Below are 22,495 nucleotides of genomic sequence, written 5' to 3'. Positions count from 1 at the left end.
ATAAATGCATACATATTTTTTTTTATTTTTTAAGGTAATCTACCGGTTAAGGTAGGTTCTTGGATGGACAAAAGTACCAAATAAATATTTTATTACTCCTAACAAAACACAAAATCCCGCATCATACTATACATCAGGTCCCTCTCCATCTCTGAGTACTTCCTTCCTCCTTTCATCCCGTCCAACATGCCTATCCTGTTCCTTCCCTTTCCTCGTTTTCCTAACATTCTCCCCTCTATTACAGTATTTACTATTCCACTACCGATCAATACGCCCTTAATCCAGTTTTCCTACCTCCATAGGATTTCTCCTAACAAACCCCTCTCTTGGCCCACCATACCAAGTACTTCCTCATTTGTTTTCCTCTCGGTCCATTTCATCTTCTCCATTCTTCTCCACACTCATATTTCAAAAGCCTCCAGTCTACGTCTATCCTCCTGCTTCAATGACCACGTTTCCGCGCCGTCCATAGCTACGCTCCATATCAAAGTGTTTACGAGTCTTTTCTTAACATCCCTACACAACATCCCTCTCATCAACTCCCTCCTCCTTGTGAAAGCCTATTTGCCTAGCGCAATCCTTCTCCTTACGTCCCTACTACTTTGACCGTGTTGGTCCAAAACACTTCCGAGATACGTAAACTGTTCTACCTGCTCTAGTTTTTGCCCTCCTATTTTAATGTTTAGCTTAGCCTTTCTCTTTCTAGAAAATCACAAAACCTTTGTTTTATTAATATTGATTTTCATTCCATACCTGTCGCAATGAATTTCCAATTCACTCAGTAATGCTTGCAATCCCTTGGCAGAATGACAGACTAAAGCTTGATCATCAGCGAACCTAACTGATTTTACGAATTCCCCGCCCACTTTCATTCCTACCTCGAGTTCTTCCCATACCTCTTTGATAATTTCCTCTGCATACAGGTTGAACAGCAACGGTGATAATGGGCAACCCTGCCTTACACCTCTCCCTAACACTGCCCATCCTGACTCCCCGTTTCCCACCCGCACCTGAGCAGTCTGAGACATGTACAGGTTGCGGATTAGCCTCCATTCCCTCCAATCTATTACTATTTTCTGCAATATTCTCATTAGTATTTCCCAATTCACTCTATCAAACGCTTTTTCGAAATCTACGAAACAGGCAAATATCTCCTGGTTGTGTTCTATATTCCTCTCGATTAATAATCTCATTACTGCAATGGCATCACGCGTACCTCTCCCATTCCTAAACCCAAACTGATCATCCCCTGAGTAATCATTTGCCCTACTCTCTATCCTTTTGTTTATGATCCTGAGAACAACTTTAGCTGCGTGGGATATCAAACTTATTGTCCTGTAGTCCTCACATGATGTAGCCTTTACCTTTTTCAGAATAGGAACTAAAATTGATCTCACAAAGTCTTCTGGCCAGATTCCTTCCTCGTAGATACTACGAATCAGCCCATATAGCCTCTTCCTCCCACATTTTCCTAAGCATTTTAAAAGTTCCGCGGGAATTTCCCGCGGAACCCCCATAGCCTTATTTAGTTTCATCTCCCTTAATGCCCTTTCTATCTCATCGTCGAGTATACCTGGACCTAAGCTATCTTCCTCTACGTCATGTTCCTTTTCTACGTCTAACTTTGTTGGTCTAAGTTCTTTACTATACTGTTCTTCTATATATTCCTTCTATCTCTCTTGAATCTTTCCTGAGTCAACTATTATCTTACCTGCCCTATCTCTAACTGTTAGCATAGGTATTCCTTTCTTACTTCCCAGTAAAGATTTAACTTTGCTGTACAGCGCACCAATTTTACCCTTCCCCTGCAAACTTTTCATATCCTCGAACTGCATCTTCCACCAGGCTTCTTTTGCTTTATTTGTTGCCCGCCTCAATTTATTGTTTAACTCTTTTGGCTTCATTTTGCCTAACTCTTATATTATACGGAAACACTCATACTCAACACGCAGTATAATATTGTGTTGTCCCAATACTATATAAATATAAATATATATATTTATATATATATATATATAAATAAATATATATATATATCATATATATATCATGTATATATCATATATATATCATATATATATCATATATATATATATAATATATATATATATATATATATATATATATATATATATATATATATATATATATATATACATACCCAAATCCTGGGACAGAGGGGGGGGAGGAGAAGAGGACAACCATGTCTTCCGAATAACAAATTGTCATCTAAATGAAAGAGTTTCACGGTTTTACATAAAAAATGTTTAACCATTTATAATTTTAATAGTTCAAAGAATATTAATAGGGCTGATATAATAATTAAAGAAAAATTAAAATTAAATACGAATATTATTTTCGAAATTTATTAAGCAATATTTAATTGAATTGAAGTATATTGAAAGGAGAATGCATAATATAACTGAAAGTAAAACTGTATCCTGCGTTATTAGGTTACTTTAAATCAAATGCCGTATCTAAGAAAAGAATAAATGAGCAACGTAAATGAGTCAACTTTTCTATTATGTTGAGGATGTAAGCGAAGTGGCAACAAATCTCAAGCTCTGATACGTATATAAAGGGGACAAACATCATACGTAACCCACAATCGATTCAATTATCTTTGGGTATAGGTACGGAAATAGTAATCGGATAAATTGAAAAATAACAACTCATTTGTGCTCCTGGGATAACATACTTTCCTGCCAAGCTAAAAACGGAATTAAATCTTTTTAGCTGTGGTCATTTTGAAGTATCGTTTCCTAAAAGGCGTCTTGACGAGACCACTCGAGACATCGTTGAACTTTTACGAATGCACATTAAAACTAAGCGAGGATCTTCAAAGCAAACCTCAGTAATTGCAAAAGTAAGCGAAAAAACCACTCTACTCTCACACATTCGTGACCTCCCAACTTCAACGTCAATGTCCATTTGCTTACCGTACAGGAAACATACAGGAAACTCATATCACGGCGTCTCTTGCCGCCTTGATTTTTTTAGCGTTTACTGCCACGAGTGAAGTCTCATTTACAATCGTTGCGAGCAGTCAACAGTAAAGAAATCAAATATTTCTTATCCGTAGTTTTCCGTATTTTTTTATTGATTAGATAGCTGAAAGAAGACAAGGCATAAATGACGGCTAACCTCTATTCGTTGATAATACTTTCAATAGAAAGTGATTCCGTGAGGAACCATAGAATATTCTTCGATTTATGAAAGACGTGTACGGTGAATTATCATTTGAAATATTTCAAGATATACAATTTGAGAGGAATATAATTTTCTTACAATTTTTTCGATATGAACGTCTTAAGTATTAAACATTCATTGATTTGGGTAAAACAAAATATACCCAAAAACAAATGTCACCATGATTTTTCCATAAAAATGATTGGTATAGCTTCCAGATTATTGGTACTCTTATCACTAGGGGAAAATTTTCAAAAATTTCATTTGTCATTTATTTTCATCCCAAACTACGAAGATATATCCCAGCTCCAAAAATTTAGAAGTATTGTCTCTTACAGAATAACACTTATGTGAATTGCAAGCGCTTTGTCCACAATATGATCTAATTTCAGAATAATTATTGGCAAACAAGTGAATGATACCAAAAAATGACTGAGTTAATCAAAAAGAAGAACATAATTTTGGGCCTCATTAAAAAAACTGTATATCTCATTCATTCACCAAAGTAATTATAATGCAATAATTTATGTTGCCATAAGTTCACCTTTATAACAAAAATAATTTCAATAGCTAGCTGCAATATTTTTCAGTTCAACCAATTTTGACATTAAATTTAAATAATAATTTCAAAGTGATACACAATATCATATAAACCATGGCCTGTTATATGCGTGGGTCTTACCTTGCGACCTCTCATCCCATAGCTTAAACTTATGATGAATACGTCCCTGCCAAAATTAGGTAAAAATCTTAACAAATAATCATATTAGACGTCAAGCTATTTTTATCTAACAAATTAATGATGTTCATTCTCACTTTAGAAGCGTGGATATTCTTCATGCATATTTTAATGAGAATATTATGGCGCAGTCCTCCAAGCAAGGCTAAGCAGATGGGGTCAATGCGCAAGCATCCTTGGGAAGACCTTCTCAACTTTGCCGACGAGGTGAATGGGTGGCGGTGGGCGGAAGTTTGACGGGCCAAGGCGGGGGAAGGGACGAAAGCCCTTCGCCCCTTAAGTGGCCCTCGCACAACCAAGAGAGACCTAAGAACCCCAGTCCATCGCACCCCGAGCCAGCCAATCCAAAGAGAAAGCCCCCTGACTCGCTGTACACTCGGCTTAAATAAAGAGAGGAGGCCATTTGGCGAACGGAGGTCCCGCCACCCGTGCCCTTCACCCCTTCAAAACCGCCCTCATTGCTTCCCCTTAATCTGGCGGCCCTGAGCGGTTCCCCCCCCTCACCCTACCCCGTTTCACCCTCCGCGCTCATTTCCACCGACCTGCCCTGCCTCCATATGCCGGCTTCCGACCCAAGAGCGCAATCCGCCCGCCACAATACGCGGCCATTCCTCTTTATCTCCCTGGAGGGAGATTCTCACACTTTCGACGGCTACATGCACTCGGCTGCTGTTGCAAACAATCCAGAAACACCGTGGAATACGTATGTCTTTTTTGTCTTCAAATATTTTGGGTGGTGACCTTTTATATGCTGATACCAAAACTAGCCCCGGTTACTGGTATTCGTATAGCTGAAAATCATCTCCTAATTCTTCATCCGTTAAGCATTGATTTCGAATTAGTAAAATTAATGGAATATTTAATAATTAAAAGGTTACCACACTTCGTTTCCTCGTTGACGGAGGGGACTGCGTTTCTTAAGCAACAAGAATTTTCCTCATGAAGAGTTAATTTGCTTAGGGTTTGAATTTATGAGTTGTTCCTGTTGGTTGATAACATTATTATTGACACACGCTATTTCATTACCACTTATTCTCATGGACTAAATTTTGACAATTTCTTTTACACACTGGAGGTGCTGGATATCGTTATTACCTGCCACTCGGTCCGTATGAGTGGTCAAAAAGAACCACAATGAGACTAAAATTATTAGCTAGAAATTCATTTATACTATAAATTCATGTGTACACTGCATGGTGAAAAGTGGTAGAAGACGAAGGAATTTTAAATATAAGACATCATTATAGACGTATTCCTTTAAGACTACGTTTTGAGGGATTCGAATTATTTTTCTCGAGGGTATATTTAATCATGCTAAATGTTTGTAAATAGGACACTCTAAATTGGCTCTCAAGATTATTATGGTTGCTTTTGAATAGGAAAAATTTCCTTTCAGTCATTTTATCAAAACTACATAACTTATGGAAAATCCAATTGATACTGACAGTGAATTGAAGGTATGAACTAAATTATTTGAGTACTTAGCTTAAATGAAACAGTTTCTGGCGTCACTTGTTGGAAATTCTTCATATTGTAATTAAATTTAAAATACTTCGGCTTTCCACATAAAACACTTTTATTACGAGCTAGGTTTCGTTATGGTATAACATCATCAGGTTCATCATCATCAGGTATAACACCTGATGATGTTATACCATAACGAAACCTAGCTCGTAATAAAAGTGTTTTATGTGGAAAGCCGAAGTATTTTAAATTTAATTTCAACTTAGCTTAAAATATATCGTTTTACTTCCCGGAAAAGATATTAAAATTTAAATTAATTTTTCGCTCCACGTGATACTAATATTGCCATTTCCTTTTCCGAAAAAAAACCTATTCTCAATGGATTGCGAAACAGTTATTTAACAAGACGGAACGCATAAATTATCAAATGGCATATGCAATAAAATTCGTCCTAATTGTATGGAATTGATTATAATCAGGAATAATACAATAAAGGAAATTCAATGAAGGTGAAGTAGAATGTTGCAATCATACAAATATATCGCAATACGACAAACGCGTTATCACAAACTAAGTATACCATTAGTAAAGTCACCATTAAATCTCAATTATGCAATATTCATTAGCTGTCACTTAATAATAAAAGGATGTTGTTTTAACAGTGGATTATAATCTATAGAATAAAAAGAAATCCCGCTTGGTAATGAAATAAACTGAATTATATTATTTTTCACCTTTGCATCTAATTTTACGTCGTGATCGAGCGATTAAATGATACAAAATAAGAATAAATAGCCGGGTTACTTTGCTAAAAGTATGCTATTATTTACCAAGAGTTGAATCTCTAATTGATTTCGCTAAATGTAAGTGAATTATGAGCCAGTTATTCGACCATATCAAAGAGAAAGAAAGTTTCAACTAAATAAATTAATTTGAAAAAAGCATTTGAAAAATTAGAGATGCATTTACCTTTAGTCAACAACATATTTTTTGATGGTAAAATGTAAAAGGGGGATACAAAAACGATGTTAATTTCCAACAAGAAGTACGAGCAGCATCCGAGACAAAAAATAATTAAAAAATTGTTTCCCTTTTCCAAGGGTTCCAAAAAAGACTTTTTCTTAATCATTAGCGGTTGTAGCTTATTCCCCACCCCCCCTAGCTTTTAAATGCTTCGAAGAGACATTAATTTTACAGTTGTAGAAAAAAGTACCTTGAATAATTTTTAAAGTGAAGAAACTACTCTTTATAATTATATTATAATTAAATGGAAACTGAGATAATTAACCTTCAATACAGAGGAAATCTTAAATAGCAACGTCGGAAAAACACTGTGATTACTTCTGTCAATTTGGTATTGTGAATTTTATAACCGTGCAAAACGTATTTAATAGATATGTACAGTGTTACCAGTCAGAATAATTAATAAAAATACATTTATTTCGTATTCGGGAATCCTTAAATCGCCATCCATTTTCGCCCTTCGCCTTGAATCCATTCTTCCCTTGCCCATCGCGCGATTTTCCTCGCCAGGCATATACGCGCAGAATAATTCACCGTCTCCGCTCTCATTAATCTTGTATTCCAACCACCACCACCGCCGTTCCCTTCTGATTGACCTCCTCCCCAAGCCCATCTCGACCACGCCAAACCTTCCTCCAGCACGCGCGGTGAAGAAATCACACACGCTCCCCTCGAAACCCCTCTCCACGCCGCTACGCACCGAATCTAATTAACCGCAGAGGACGCGATGAAAGCGAAACACCCATTTCATCGAAAAAATGTTATTCTATAATCGATATGCATTTACGTAGTTGCTGCTAAAATGGCAACATAATGATTATTTCATACTGATTAGAGCGTGACCCTCACTGCTTTTTCCGAATTTGATTACTTCTGCCAAACTAATTATATTGTTTCCCTATATTGTCCAGTTTAGTCAAGAGGTCACTTTTTGTGCGAGAGCATGGTAGACCTCAACTCCTACCAAGGCCTACAGCGTGAGAAATACAGATTAGGGAGGTTAGTTTCTTTCCACCAGGCTCCTGCTATTTCCCAGAAATATCTGGCTGAAAGGAAATAAAAATAAGAGAGATTTATTTTAAGTTATCAAAATTTATTCCAACACCATGATATGGGATACGGTTCATCTGTGGGATTCCATACCCTAGAAAACCACCATATTTTGGGAAATTTGGTGTGTCCATAAAATAATTAACCTGTCGGTACACTATGATAATTGAAAATAATGCAAATTATGAATCATTCTAAAACTACGAAGAAGCCGTAAATTTGAAGTGATTTTGGATTTAAAGTTTCAAAATCTGGACTCACACGAATCTGATAGGGTAGAATTAAAACATGATTATAAACCTATTATTTAACGTATTAAAATACCATTGTTCTCATTAATAGGCATGATATTCAACTGAATTTTAGAAAATTTACGATTTCCGAAATAATTAAATTCATTTTTCAATTATAAAGTGGATATTTTTTACGGAGATAAAAAGAACAAAGCGGGATCTATTACCTGCAAATTAAAAAGTAAAAATTGAAGCATGTGGTGACTTTTGGGAGAGTAAATTAACATCTATGAAATTGAAATCGGGATATTTAGTTTAGCTGTAAGATCAATTTGATATCAGAAATATCATAGGTTTGATATCATAAATTCGATAAATATAATTATTCCATTTATTTATTGATTTAAAAGAGTTCTTACTTCTCAATCTTAAATAATTAAGAGCTTTAAACAAATATTTTAAGCTGATATGATTTACTGCTTCATGCCTGTTTTAACAAGCACCTACTGTACCTGCGGAAAGCCTAACAGTTCTTCCTATTTTACCAAGATGTAGGTATATAAAAAAATCTTATTACTATAGTATGCCGACCAAAACTAAATCAGAGTAAGACTCAAGGTTAGCTAGTGAATTATCTGAGATTTAACACTGGGAATGCGGGCGAGTCGTGGAAACACGGGGAGAAAGTAAGCATATCGGGGTGGTTGACAGGGACGTCCCTACACCACACTGCACATCTATTCTATTTTTAATATCCAACTAAACATCATACATACTGTTTGGCTCTAGAATGTCATTCTTCTTTTTTTTGTGACTCATTTTTCACGTTGTTTCATTTTTATGTTTGGTTCTAACACGTGCATAAATCTGGATGGAAAAATGTCTGCATCCGTTACGTAATTTCTGATATATTTTCAGGTTATGACTCGGCGTCGAGACGAGTAACTCTTAATTATGTTTTTACCAGAAAATCTTAAAAGAAAGCGGCTTATATGTGTGTACGCAAAGTTCAGCGGCAAACAAAGAATACAAGGTGTGATCAATAAAAGTCACGACTGGATTTATAACTTGTTTATTTCGACGGATGCAGCTTGATCGAACTTGTCGCCCTCAAAGTACATACCTTGGCTGACGACACACCTTTGCCAACGTTTCTTCCAGCTCTCGAACCCTACCAGGTAAGGCACCTTAGGGATCCTCTTCAGGTCCGCCGTAAAATTAGATTCAATGTCCGCAGTAGAGTCGAATTGGTGCCCTTTCAAGTTCGATTTTAACTTTGGAAACAAAAAATGTCTGATGGAGCCACGTGTTGAGAGTAGGGTGGCTGCAGGATTACGGAAGTTTCGGTTCTGGCGAAAACCTCTGTCACGATCAGCGCCGTGTGAGCCGGCGTGCCGGATCTCCTTCATTGCTGCCGTTGCACGCGGCGACAAACAAGTTAAGACACGTACCACTGCTGCTGCGTAACGAGTCGACGCAGACAAACGCAACACCTCTCGTTTTAGTCGTCAGATGTGTCGCTGAACGGAGCACTGTTTTGTTTCGATCCGTTGAACGGTTTGCGCAGAAAAAAAAACAGTACGGTCTTTTATTAATCACACCTCGTACACAAGTCATGCCAAAGGAGATTATTTCCAGTTATCAGGTAACCTACAATTTTAATCAGTGTAAACTCTCGGCTATGGGTGAAATGAGAAAACGGTTTTGATCTTGACATCGTCAGGTGGAGCTCGATTGGCTCCCTATAGAAAATAAATAAATGTTTTAAAATGGGACATACAATATTCTCATAAATATATAAATAAATCTACAATATGGAGTATTTAAAAAGATAAATTGAAAAGCGACAGTTTTACTTTTTAGTTTATTTTTCTTTTCCAGTTTTCTCTACCTCCCGTAGAGTGATTCATGAGGAGACAAAATGTAGATACGCCATTTAAGTGATAATTCATACGGCCTTAGATGTCAAACATATCAAGGAAGACCATTTTCAAAACCAACTTTGGAATAACAAAAATTTCGTCTATTACCTTTCTAAGCAGAAAAATACCACCAACTTATTTCCTCCCCTCGATTGATCTAATAGAAAGTGTGCTTAGCAAATTTATAAATAAAATGAAAAAAGGCTCACAGTGAAGGGGTTGTTAACGATTCTTACTCAAACGCCACAATAGTGACAGAAGTTTTAGCAATGAAGAATATACCATGCTTCATTCCAAACGAAGGCTTCATTTCATGGAGCTTTAATATTTCCAGTGCTACGTAAACGTCTGTGTTGAAGGCTAAATGTAAATCATGACGACTAAAGACACTAATGGGCAACCTAGGTACCATAGATACTGGAGTCCGGAGACACAGAGTACGTCCCGTGTTCAAGATTATTGTGAGAGACTTTGTGGTCTATGTCCTACATAAATAAGACAAGGTACACTACTTTATTCTATGACGCAGAATTATAAAAATTCAAAAATGAATACGGAAAATAAGTAAATAATACTGTCTACTTTAACTTAAATGCATGTAAAATGACCCATGTTTTCTGTTCTACATTTAATAAAGCATTAAACAAATTTCTCACAAAATACAACATTAAATATAAGAATGAAAAATAAATGATTTAAATAGGTTTATTTCTCTACAGAAATAAATGTATTCGCATGTAAAAGATAATTAGGTCACAAAAATATATTTTGCGATGAGATATTCAATGAAGGAATACTCGGTAAAAAGTAACCTACAAAGCAGTATTAGGGGCTATTCTGAAATAACTATTCAGTGTCAAGACCTAATGTCAGTCAGAAAAACTACGATTGTCTAAAAGAAAGTCACAATATTCACTCTGAGATGATTTGGAAAACAAAATAGTGAATCTGATAGACTATATATAATAATTTGGCAGTGACTTAAAAGTGTAAAGAAAATAAATGTACTTCTTTTACATGCTAGCAGAGAAACCTGCAGTTAAGAATCTGCGTAGTTGTGTGAGGGTGAGGCAGGTTTTATTTGGATACACGAACATTAAAACTACGAAAAAGCATCTATTATTCCGAGAAGAAATGAGTAACAATTCTCCAATAAAACATTATAAATTGAAAGTTTAGCTAAAAACATTCTGAACTCCATTGTCAATACAAGGCGGTGCTTGAAAAAGGCACTAATAAAATCTTCATGTGGGTTTATATTACCACTATAGATTTAATCCTTAGAAATTTTAGACCTACTGAAAGAAAATTCAGAAATACATTAAACTAGTTTTTCCACCAAAAATTGGTCCTTCGACAAATTAAAAATAGCTCAATAAATATATATATTAAAAAATTAATGCTACCAAATGAAATTATTAAGAATCAGGTCCGTTAAGTCATTCTGCGTGCTATACACATAGTATTGATTCCCAGAAGATGAAACACGCTGATCTACAACAAATCGACGATAGTACAATGAATTGAAAAAGTGACATTCATGAAATACACTCTGGGAAAAAAAAGAAATAATTTTTACATTTATAAACAACTGATGATATAAAAACTGCGATTTTAAAAACTGTGATTTTAAAATTTCAAAGAATACAAAATGCATCCAAAGATTTAAAAAAAAACATTAGAAGGGCGTCCATCCTCTTAGATGACAAATATGGAAATAATCTCACGAAAATAACGTTCCTGCTTCCGAGTATAAACTTAAACATGGTCCAGATTTAGCATTCCGCAGTATTAAAACTTTGTGCTGGATAATGTTGGTGAACTTCATTGTGGAAATGTGTGTTCTGTAGTTATAATCAGGAAATTGTTGTTAATATATTGTATTTACCAAGCTTAATATTTCCAGAAAATAGCCTACTTTGAAATCCTTTTAGCATAAAATACAATGTTGAATTATATCCTCACTCTCCGGTTCTGCGAAACGTAGCTACGTGGCCGAGGTGAATACGCTAGCTCCTTTTATCTTACTTGTATACTCAGCGTTGAAATTGTAACATCGGAAAGTATCTCCTCGTCCGCGAAAGAAAAGTACATTTTCTCGCGCGCGAATAACTCCACTCTCCTCCCCGACTCCCTTCCCCCCCGCTTCCCCTTATCCTTAAGATTCACGCCATCACTCCACTTCCCACCTCCCCTTGGGCTTCTACCCCCCCCCGCCCTCCCGACACCCTCTCATTAACTCTCAGCGGAGGAAAGCTCGCACGGGTTCCCACCCACATGAGAAACCCTTAGCCGTTCTCTTTCCCTTCGCGCATCAAGCATTCCCGACGCTCCGACCCTTTGCCCTTTTAACTCTCCCTTCTCCACCTTCACTCCGTCCGATGAATCTCACCCACTTGTTTGATAGCGGCAAAATCCACTCGCCGACGGATGCCCTTCCACCCTCCCCCAAACTCCACCCCCCCCCCACTCCACCCCCGAAGCAATTTCGACTTGAGGCGATTCCGACGTGGAATAGTTTATGTGCGGGGCGCAGAGACGGCGAAGACCGTTAGAGACGCCCTCTTTTCGGAAAAAGGTTCTCAATGTTGGTGAAAACGGCGGTGCTTTGTTCAGCCAAGATGCTGCGACCATTAAATATCCCGAAATGAAGCCGACGCGACCGATGGATATCGAGGAAAACTTCCCTGGGATTCGCTGAAAAATTAATTCACGGCTACGATTTCAAGCGGCCTGGTAATCTAGTGGAGAAAGAGAGAGCGCTCGGCTACTGATCAGGGCTGTAAACACGAGTTGGAAAGTTTGAGGACTGTTGATATGATTCGGCACTCCATCAGCCTCGGAGTGCTGATTCATATCAACCCCTATTCCCCTAGCCCTACCGAGAGGGTACTGTTTTCTACGCAATGCGGAAAATCCAAGGCATCTCCCCACTAAATACGTCCAAACTTTTATTCCATTTACGTTGCTATTATTTTCATGAAAAATGTTTAAAAGCGAGTATGCGATAAACGTCAAAATGATTTAAATCAACAATCTCAGGACTTTAATCAAATTTTCAGAACGCATTGACATATTTTAATGAAATGCATGTATTTTTAATTCAAGCATTGACAGTATTTTTATATTATCATTTGCTGAGAGTGAAATTTTTAACATCTCGGTAGGAACAAATTTTTAATTTATGGTCACCAATTGCTAAACAGACACGCATTTCTCCTTATCTTTGAGCCTAATGCGTAGGTATTTAATTCATGAGCCATTCAAATAATCACACCCGGATTTATTTATTTTACCAAGTGTGATAGAGAAAATAATTTTACCGACAAAAATTAGGATTAATGCTTAAATATGAAACAAGAATGGAATGAATCACCTGCCTAAGTAAAGCAAAGGGTAGTATACGGGCACTATTAAATAAACATTTTTCAGATTACAATTTTTTAAATATGGCATGGTAGCCCAGTGATTACAGCACTTGGCTGCCGGAGGCCCCTGGTTTCATTTCGGATGACTGACTACTCTGTGCACCATTAGGTTCACTGAAACTACGGTGATTTTTTGGGTGCGAAATGTTCCTGGGAACACACAAATATGAGCCGTCTCCCCTTATAGCCCTATTATATAATTTACATCTACAACTAAACAGTACCCCGCAAGCAGTCACAAGGGTGTGTGGCAGGGGGTGGTAGGTCACCAGCCATTCTATATACATTCTCTCTATTTCCTCATGCACCTGGCACCCTGCGATCTACCAAAACCGCGTGGAAAGGGGGCGACCGAACACCGAACTGAACCGATCATGCAGCATGCCTACATATATCACGAGTATAACATGGTTAGCGGCTATTCCTATGTCTATACAAAGAAGACAAGAAGATGCGTTGAATGCGGGAAGACACTTATTACCGGTGAGTACTCTACGCATTCCGGATGGACAATTTACAAATACAATAAGTTTCATATACATTCCATCTACACCCACCTGGGTCAAGGGTTCATGGCGGGGGGCGTTAGAATATCAGACTTGATAAAGTTTTCTGGAAATTCTATCTAGTAAACCGACAGGGTGTACCTGCATATAATTTTCTTAGAAATTCCCCATCTTATTTCTGTCAAAAATAGCGCGCGGGAAAAACGAATACTTGAATCTATCATTTGCACAATTTATATCTCTAATTTTTTGATAGTTTTCGGCCCTGCCAAAGTATTTAGGGGGTTTAATTATATCTCCTATGTCGGAGGCAAAACCAGACGCTTTATATGTTTGTAATAAGTTTAATCTAGCCCTGTGTTCTCGCATATCTAATGGTTCCCACCCCAGATTCTGTATTAAATGTGTGACGCTTTGTGACCTTTAGTACGAGTTTGTCACGAACGTAGAACTTTCTCTCTACCATATTCAATGCTGTAATTAATTTTTTTTGAAATGGATCCCAAACACTCGCCGGATACTCAATGTGAGGCCTCACTTAAGATAAATAGCACGTTTCCTTCACTTTTTCGTCGGTACACCTTCCGACTCTATGTTTGACGAATGCCAGCTTTTTTTAGCGCCCCTTTACAAATCGTGCGTATATTTTTCCCCTACATAATGGATGAATTTCACGCATATTAATCGTTAAGGCCGTGGTATGAAGTGAAATCCCCCATTTACAGACTCAGGGGGGCCATCTCCCTCTCTTCCTCACATGAAAACCTTATTCCATATTTTTTTATGTATTCGGCTAAAGTAAATTATTAAATTCAGTTCAAATATTAACATTCGCCCAAGTGTCACATAAATTTGATTTTGACATAACAGCTGCATTTCAATTCTTTCACCGGTGAAAGGCCAATAATAACAGCAATTTTGTAAAATTATTACGCTTTTTCTGATTTTAGTGAAGGCATGTTTATAGCCATATTATATCAAAATATAAATAATTTTAATGTTTTCTTTAAATTTCCAATTTCATTTCAGTGACATAATTACACCGCTTTTAATTAATTTTATTTAAAATACAAATATTTTTTTAAATATAAGCATCATAAGATAAATTTAACCCAAAATCTCACCTTGCAGCATCCCAACTCCTGCATTCTAGTTTCCTAACAAATATTCCATGAAACAGATTTGAAGGACGTTGAGCGTCCAAATAGCGACCATGTTGGTTTGAGAATTCTAATTAGGCTTAAATCTCAATTGAGAAAGCTTTTTTTGCAACAACTGGCTCACCTTACACTGAGGATTATAAATTAATATTATTAATACTGCACACATCTCAAGCTGAATTAGAAGATCAACTATATATTTTTTTAAATGCAAGCGCTGCTTCCACCTTACGGAGAAATTAAAATATGTTGGTTATCTAATATGTATGGGCCCTACTCCCAGTAGTAAGGGTTTATCAACGTAGGGTCCGCCAAAATGACTGGCAACTTTCGAATAAATACTCAATTCCAATATCAAGACGAGCATGATTAGATGAACTGCTTCGTTGTGGGGTCCTTCGAGTTTCTTAGGGGAACTATTCAATTTATAATTCACTCCAAAGTTTGAGTTCAAGGCAGAGTAAAACTCGATTCAGACGATATGCAATGGGGACAAAAAATCAAAAATAAAACAGATTTTTAAAAATTTAATAGAGAATGTAAATGAAAAATGCAATGAGTGAAATTTTTACTTCTGGATTTAGAGTACACGTTAGGATTTAAGTGTCACTAATTGTTAACATCATGGTGACTTCGTAATCCTATTAAAAAATATAACGCATTTTATTTTGCAGGCGAGAACGATTTCGGGTGACATTTTTGCTAGAAAAATTTTCTCCTCTTGATTCAAGAATGAAAAGCAGAATTTTAGTGTTCAATTGTATTTGTTTCCTCGCAAAATTTGATGCTTAAATTTTTTTCTTCTGGGACAGTTTTTGAATAATAAATAAATGACAGAATTTTCCTCTGCCCAAAAATCCGTTGTTTGTTGCCAGGTAGTCGCCCACAGTCATCCTAAGCTTTTATTTTAATCATGGCAAACTTGAATAATTTCCCATATTTACTGTGTGCTATATGAGCTGAAATGAAATATGATTACTGAGCACCAACACCAATACGCTTTGAACCACATACCAAGAGACTCATGCAAGTTTTCAAATTTCCCCTAGTCTTTTGTCACTTTAATGAAAGAAACGGTCCCTATTGCAGTTTCGTTAACCTACATTTCAAATAAATATGGCTAGCTGCAGTGCCTGACCAAGTTTCTTGTCAGTAATGAGATTATTGTTTCCTGCAAACATGAGTCAATCGAAATTTGGACTTTTCATAGTTATTACTCAGGATGAGAAGGCCTTAGAGTTTTGATTAATGTAATATGACCTAATTATTATGACGCAATAAATATTAAGACCCTTACAATAGTTATAATATTACTACCTTACTAGGAAGAAGTTCAGGTGAGAGAATTTTTGAGCCGCGATTCAAGTTATTTTCTCAAAAACTACAAACTCAACTCCAGATGCAACCGAAATATTTTTCTGTCAATTCCACGATTTCCACAAAAGTCAGCAGATCTCTAGGACAAATATTTCCGAAAGTAGCATCTTGCCTTCCATATTCTTTGCTTTTGGGTCAGCTCTACACGAATTTTCCATTGCATAAATTTAGATCTAAATCGAATCAATAACTGGAACAAAATTAGAAGTTTAGATTAGACTTGCTTAATATAGCCAACAATGAGAGATTGAAGCATCCATATCATTTCTAACTAATATAGAAAAATATTAAATGCTCTTATCACGAGCTCAAACCTAATGTCCAATCCGTTACTATATTTCACTACTGTTGAGTTTAAATTTAATCCTTGACCTATAAGATGCTTCACATTCCTTTGCCCTCTAACAATCATCAAGTGTTTGCATCGCACCTAATTTTAATGAAACTTTTACGTGACGGAGAAAGTATGTCCCTGAATACTATGAAATTAACAAGACCTTTCGAACCAAATAGAAAACCTATAGGTCTGTCTTCGGCACCTTGTGCATGCCTCTGATAAATAGGGGGCTAGTTTTCCTTTCGATTGCCAACAAATGTCAAAGTTTGGATGCACGTTTCACAATTAATGGGACAAAACCGCAAGTGTAGCATTTGAACCATAGTTTAAAATTCTGTCTTCGGCAGTAAAGAGCAATGGTAATACTTATAATACGAGTAATTTGACAAGTAAAATTCAGCGATAAGCATATTTAAATGCCCATTTAGCTCCTGCACATACAGAAGTATGCGTAGGAGTTTAATGGTTAGGAGCTGTGGAAAACACTAATTAGTATGATGGCTTTATTTATGCATATGCATGTTTGCCTTACATCTTGCTGAATACAACCGTGGAAATGAGAGAGAATGACAAGAAAATTTAAAAGAAGAACTTCTTCAAATTATGAAGCATTTGAACCTGACATAGTGGGTTATAAAGTAAAGACTATTGGATACTTAAAAACTCCACCACCTGAAAGAATACAAAGCTAAGGTGACCGAATCCTAAGAGTGATGATTATTAATTAATATAATGACATAATACGGCCGAAAAAAGAGTGTGGAGAAATATTTTGTCTTAATAACGAGCTCCGTCTTAGTCAAGCTCCAAGGATTACAAATATGTTACGCCCCATTCGTCGCCAACTGCCGGTTGACTCAAGTAAATAGGATTTCTACTCTACTCTGAAGTGGACATCGGTAGGCACGTATTGTGAAATCGTGGCAATGCGCAGGGTGGAAGTCTGTTTTGGAATCCACTTTATATATGTAGATATATGTATATATATATATATATATATATATATATATATATATATATATATATATATATATATATATATATATACATGTATGCATGCTTCAGAACTTTCAAAAACCTTCAAAATGGGAAGAGATATAAGACTCTATACTCTGTGTAAGGAGATGTCCGCTTTGGAATTCTGTCAAGAAACTGTCCTCCCAAATACCTAAGAGTGATTGAGAGAGTCACCTGGCGGTTTTGCAGTGGCTCAAGTATTAGTGGTTGTAGTGGACAATCACCAAAATTACGGCTTCCATTTAAGTACGGAAGTAAGTCCCGTATTAGAATTGAAAAGTATGGTTCCTTTTTATGCAATGTATTCGCAGGTCATTTTCCTTCATCCTTTCACTCCACCCAATTCTCAATTTCTCCTTCATCATCCTGCCGCGCACATCTGCGATACATAATTTTACTTTAGCTTTGCAGCGGAGAATTTCGTTATCATCGGCCTTTGAACATCAAAACCTGTACTGTTTGCTTTTTATGAAAGATACCAGGAGTACTGGTAGCGCTATTCTTAAAAATTAAAGTAATAACTATGAATTTGATTTGATTGTGATTGGATATCGACTCAAACTGCTAGTTACTACTGTAATGCTGTGGCCCAAAACTGCAGGAAAATGTCAGAACAGTCTGACCTGAAAGGGGCTTAGAGAAAGCCGAAAGTTCAAACTGTAGGAAAGCAAAAAGAGGGTAAAATCGAGAGATGGGCGTTCGCCGTAAAAGTTATATATTTTAGCGAAATCGTGCCGATTTCAAAAAGTAACTTGGTCTCTTTTGGTACTCGTGTGGAAGTGGTTATTCTTCTTTTTGACAACTAAGAGTGGAATTATTCCCAATCAGAACTTTGTGGTCCTCTAAGTGCATTGCAAATAGGTATCTTTTTAAGTAATTTGCAGAACACCACTTTAAAAACATACCATTCAACAGTGCTGGAATGAAAAATCATACTGATTCGGTCATATAGTAACAACATTAGGATACATATTTTCCGCTACTATCAATGACAATTCACATTCATGATCATCGATACGAAGGCTAGTTCTTAATAACTTAGGGATTCGCCATTTCTTCTGATATTTGATTGTACACTCCGAATGATTTTTACGATTTGAAATTATTGTATCGTAAAGTGCATCAGCGGATGACTCCATTAAAAGTTACCATGACCGTATCTTCCGCAGCTTTTTTTTTAATTTGTCTAACCTCTTAAAAATTTAGGGAAACGTGGAAAGAAGAGTTTTTATGGGTCAATTCTTAACATTTATGACGGAGGAATTCGACCGGAATATTTGGAAAGATAAATATTAGTTCCCAAGTCATAAATGGGACGGGCTGTCGTATGTATGCAAAAAAGACTAGAGAACAATAGGTTTGAATTCACGCACAGCAAAATTGGTACTTAGGGCCATGACTTGAGAGAAGGGAAAATGGATTGCTTGTGGAAAATCAGTTTGAATCAGGAAGGGGAGAAGTATGCCTGATGCCCTAGCAGTAATGAGGTCACCAATAAAGAGGAGCTTGGAATACAGTCAGGAGGTATTTATTTCGTTTGGAGGATTACGAATAGTCGTTTGAAAGAGCTTATTGGGTAGGTTTAACGAATGTATTAAAAAGATAGGAGCAAAAGTAATGATGAATAGTTAATTTATCTGTTAACTTTGCACATGTTCGACTGCTCGGTGCGAACAGAATCTATCTTGGATTTTTTTACAGAAATGATCGAATTAGAAGGGGCATGAAAAGAATACATCCATTATGCTGATATACTTTCAAACGGAGGGAATTGATGACGGCGTGAAAGGATGAAAAGGATGTTGAGGTAGTCGTAAGTCCATTTAAAATTTCAAATGGCACATGGTTTTTCATGGAGCGGAAGCAAAATCTACTGGATCAAGATGATAGGTGCAGGTTGGAGACATTTAAAATGTTGGCGTGGAGAAGAATGAAAAAGGAGGAGTGGACGGATAGAAAAACTAACGAAGATGTGAATATATATATTTATGTATATATATATATATAACACTTTTTGAAAGTCTCACGGACGTGAATAACAATGTATAACACTTAGCACTAGTGGACACAGACAAAAACACAAAAACACACAAAAAAAGAGACTCACTATTTTTCGAATTTTCGGTGGTCGTTGCCACCTTTATCAAGGAAGAGAGGGACAGAACTGAAGGGAATACGAGGGCTGAAGCGATGGATGGAAGGGGAAGGTGGGGAGGGAATTCCGAAGGGACGGGTTTGGAGGGGCAGCGTTAGAAGGGTGGGGAAAATGTAGAAGGTGATGGGGGTGGAAGGGGGATGAAAATATAATTAGAGCAGGGTAATTAGTGCCTAATATTGATTCCTGGCCAGTTCCAGGACTCCAAAAGCCAGATGAAGGATTGCTCTAGTGTTTTCAGTTTCAGAGGAGGATCAGTGGGTGGGAGGGATGCTATGATGGATACACTATAGCATTTATCAAAGGGAGTGTTGTGTTCGGAGGCGTGTTTGGGGATAGGGAGCATGTCAATTAAGGAAGAGTTTTTGCATGAGGCTCGGTGGTTGTTGATTCTGATATTGAGGGGTGTGGTGGTTTGCCCAATATAATAGGCAGGACAAAGTTGGCACTTCAGAAGGTACACTACATTGCTAGAAGTGCAAGTAGAGGAGGGAATTGGTGGGAGAGAGTTAAAAAGCGGGTGGGAGAGGGATGGGATTTTGGTTTTGAAAATAGGGCATGTTTTACATCTGGGTTTATTGCATGGCGTTGGAGTGGTTTTAGGACGGGTTGGGGATTTAAGGAGTGGATTTGTTGATTTGAGGAGATCGGATAGGTTGGCGGGGCGTTTGAAAGTAACTGAGGGGCATTTGGGAAAAAGGTTGGCGGTGGCATTATGATTTTTTTAGGATAGGGTAGAGGTCTTTCAGGATTGATCGTATAGATTCTAAGCCCGGGAAGTATTTTTTGCAAATTGAGAGGGGGTGGGGTTCCGCGGTGGAGGAAGGTTTGGGAGTGTACGCATGTTTTCGGATTCTTTTGTTCAGGAGGGATTCGGGATAACCTCTTTTGAGGAGGGAACAGTGTAGACTTGAAAGGAAATAATCTTCGCAGGAGAGAAGACTCAGGACAAGAAGACCAAATTAGTTAGAATAGGAACGTGGAATGTTAGGACAATGATGAGGACAGGGAAATTGAAGAATGTTAAGCGAGAGATGGAAAGGGGAAATATAGATATTTTAGGTCTATGCGAGGTGAGATGGAAAGATAGCGGAGATTACTGGAGTGATAAGTATAGAATAATATACAGTGGTGGGGACGAGAGCCAACGAGGGGTTACCATAGTATTAAATGAAGAGGTAGGAAGAAGCGTAGTCAACATAGAGCAGGTAACGGATAGAATACTACTAGTGGAGATAAAAGCAGAACCGACGAACTTAGTTATTATTCAGGTATACATGCCATTGAGCAACCATAAGGAAGAAGAGGACGATAGGATATACGATCAGTTAGAGGACATGATCGCGTGTGTTCCTGCAGGGAAACATTTGATAGTGATGAGGGATTGGAATGCGACGGTAGGCGAAGGAAGAGATGGTGATGAGGTGGGGGACTACGGTTTAGCAGTTGAGTTCTGCAGGAGACAGGGGTTAGTCATCACCAACACTTGGTTTAGACACCACAAATGACGCAGGTATACATGGAAAATGCCAGGTGACTCAGGAAGATATCAGCTAGAGTATATCCTGGTTAGACACAGGTTTAGGAACAGTGTGATAAATTCCCACAGCTTCCCAGGAGCGGATGCGGACTCAGACCACAATTTAGTTCTTATGAAATGTAGCGTACGTTTCAAAAAGATAAGGCAGGGGCGGCGAGTGAGAAAATGGAATATAGAAGCATTAAATGGGTTGAAAAGGAAGGAATACAAACAGGCGGTAGAGAAAATCATGGAGGATGGCAAAGGGCTTAGTACTATCGAAGAAAAATGGGAAATGATCAAGAAGGGGTGGTCTAAAGCCGCAAAAGACACTATTGGAACCGTTAACGATAAAAGGATTACGAAACCATGGATCACGGATGAGATGATTACAAAGATGGATGAGCGGCGAAAATGGAAGAATATAAATACAGAATTAGGCAAAATGAAGTACAAAGAATTGAACAATAAATTGAGGCGGCCAACAAATAAAGCAAAAGAAGCATGGTGGAAGACGCAGTGCGAGGATATGGAAAGTCTGCCGAGGAAGGGTGAAGTATATGCGCTATATAGCAAAGTTAAATCGTTATCGGGAAGTAAGAAAGGAGGAGGTATGCTAACAGTTAGAGATAAGGCGGGTAAGGTAATAGTTGACACAGGAAATATCCAAGAGAGATGGAAGGAGTATATAGAAGAACTGTATACTAAAGAACTTAGACCAACAAAGTTAGACATTGAAAAAGAATATGACGTAGAGGAAGATAGCTTAGGTCCAGGCATACTAGACAATGAGATAGAAAGGGCATTAAGGGAGATGAAACTAAATAAGGCCGTGGGGGTAGATAACATTCCCGTGGAACTTTTAAAATGCTTAGGAAAATGTGGGAGGAAGAGGCTATATGGGCTGATCCGTAGTATTTATGAGGAGGGAATCTGGCCGAAAGACTTTGTGAGATCAGTTTTAGTTCCTATTCCGAAAAAGGTAAAGGCCACGTCATGTGAGGACTATAGGACAATTAGTTTGATATCCCACGATGCTAAAGTTGTTCTCAGGATCATAAACAAAAGGATAGAGAGTAGGGCAAATGATTACTTAGGGGATGATCAGTTTGGGTTCAGGAAGGGAAGAGGTACGCGTGATGCCATTGCAGTAATGAGATTATTAATCGAGAGGAATATAGAACACAACCAGGAGGTATTTGCCTGTTTCGTAGATTTCAAAAAAGCGTTTGATAGAGTGAATTGGGGAAAACTAATGAGTATATTGCAGAAAATAGGAATAGATTGGAGGGAAAGGAGGCTAATCCGCAAACTATACATGTCTCAGACTGCTCAGGTGCGAGTGGGGAACGGAGAGTCCGGATGGGTAGTGTTAG

Source organism: Hetaerina americana, unplaced genomic scaffold (assembly GCF_022747635.1).
Source record: "Hetaerina americana unplaced genomic scaffold, ioHetAmer1.1.p SCAF_8, whole genome shotgun sequence".
Classification (NCBI taxonomy): domain Eukaryota; kingdom Metazoa; phylum Arthropoda; class Insecta; order Odonata; family Calopterygidae; genus Hetaerina; species Hetaerina americana.
This window is presented reverse-complemented; position numbering follows the sequence as displayed.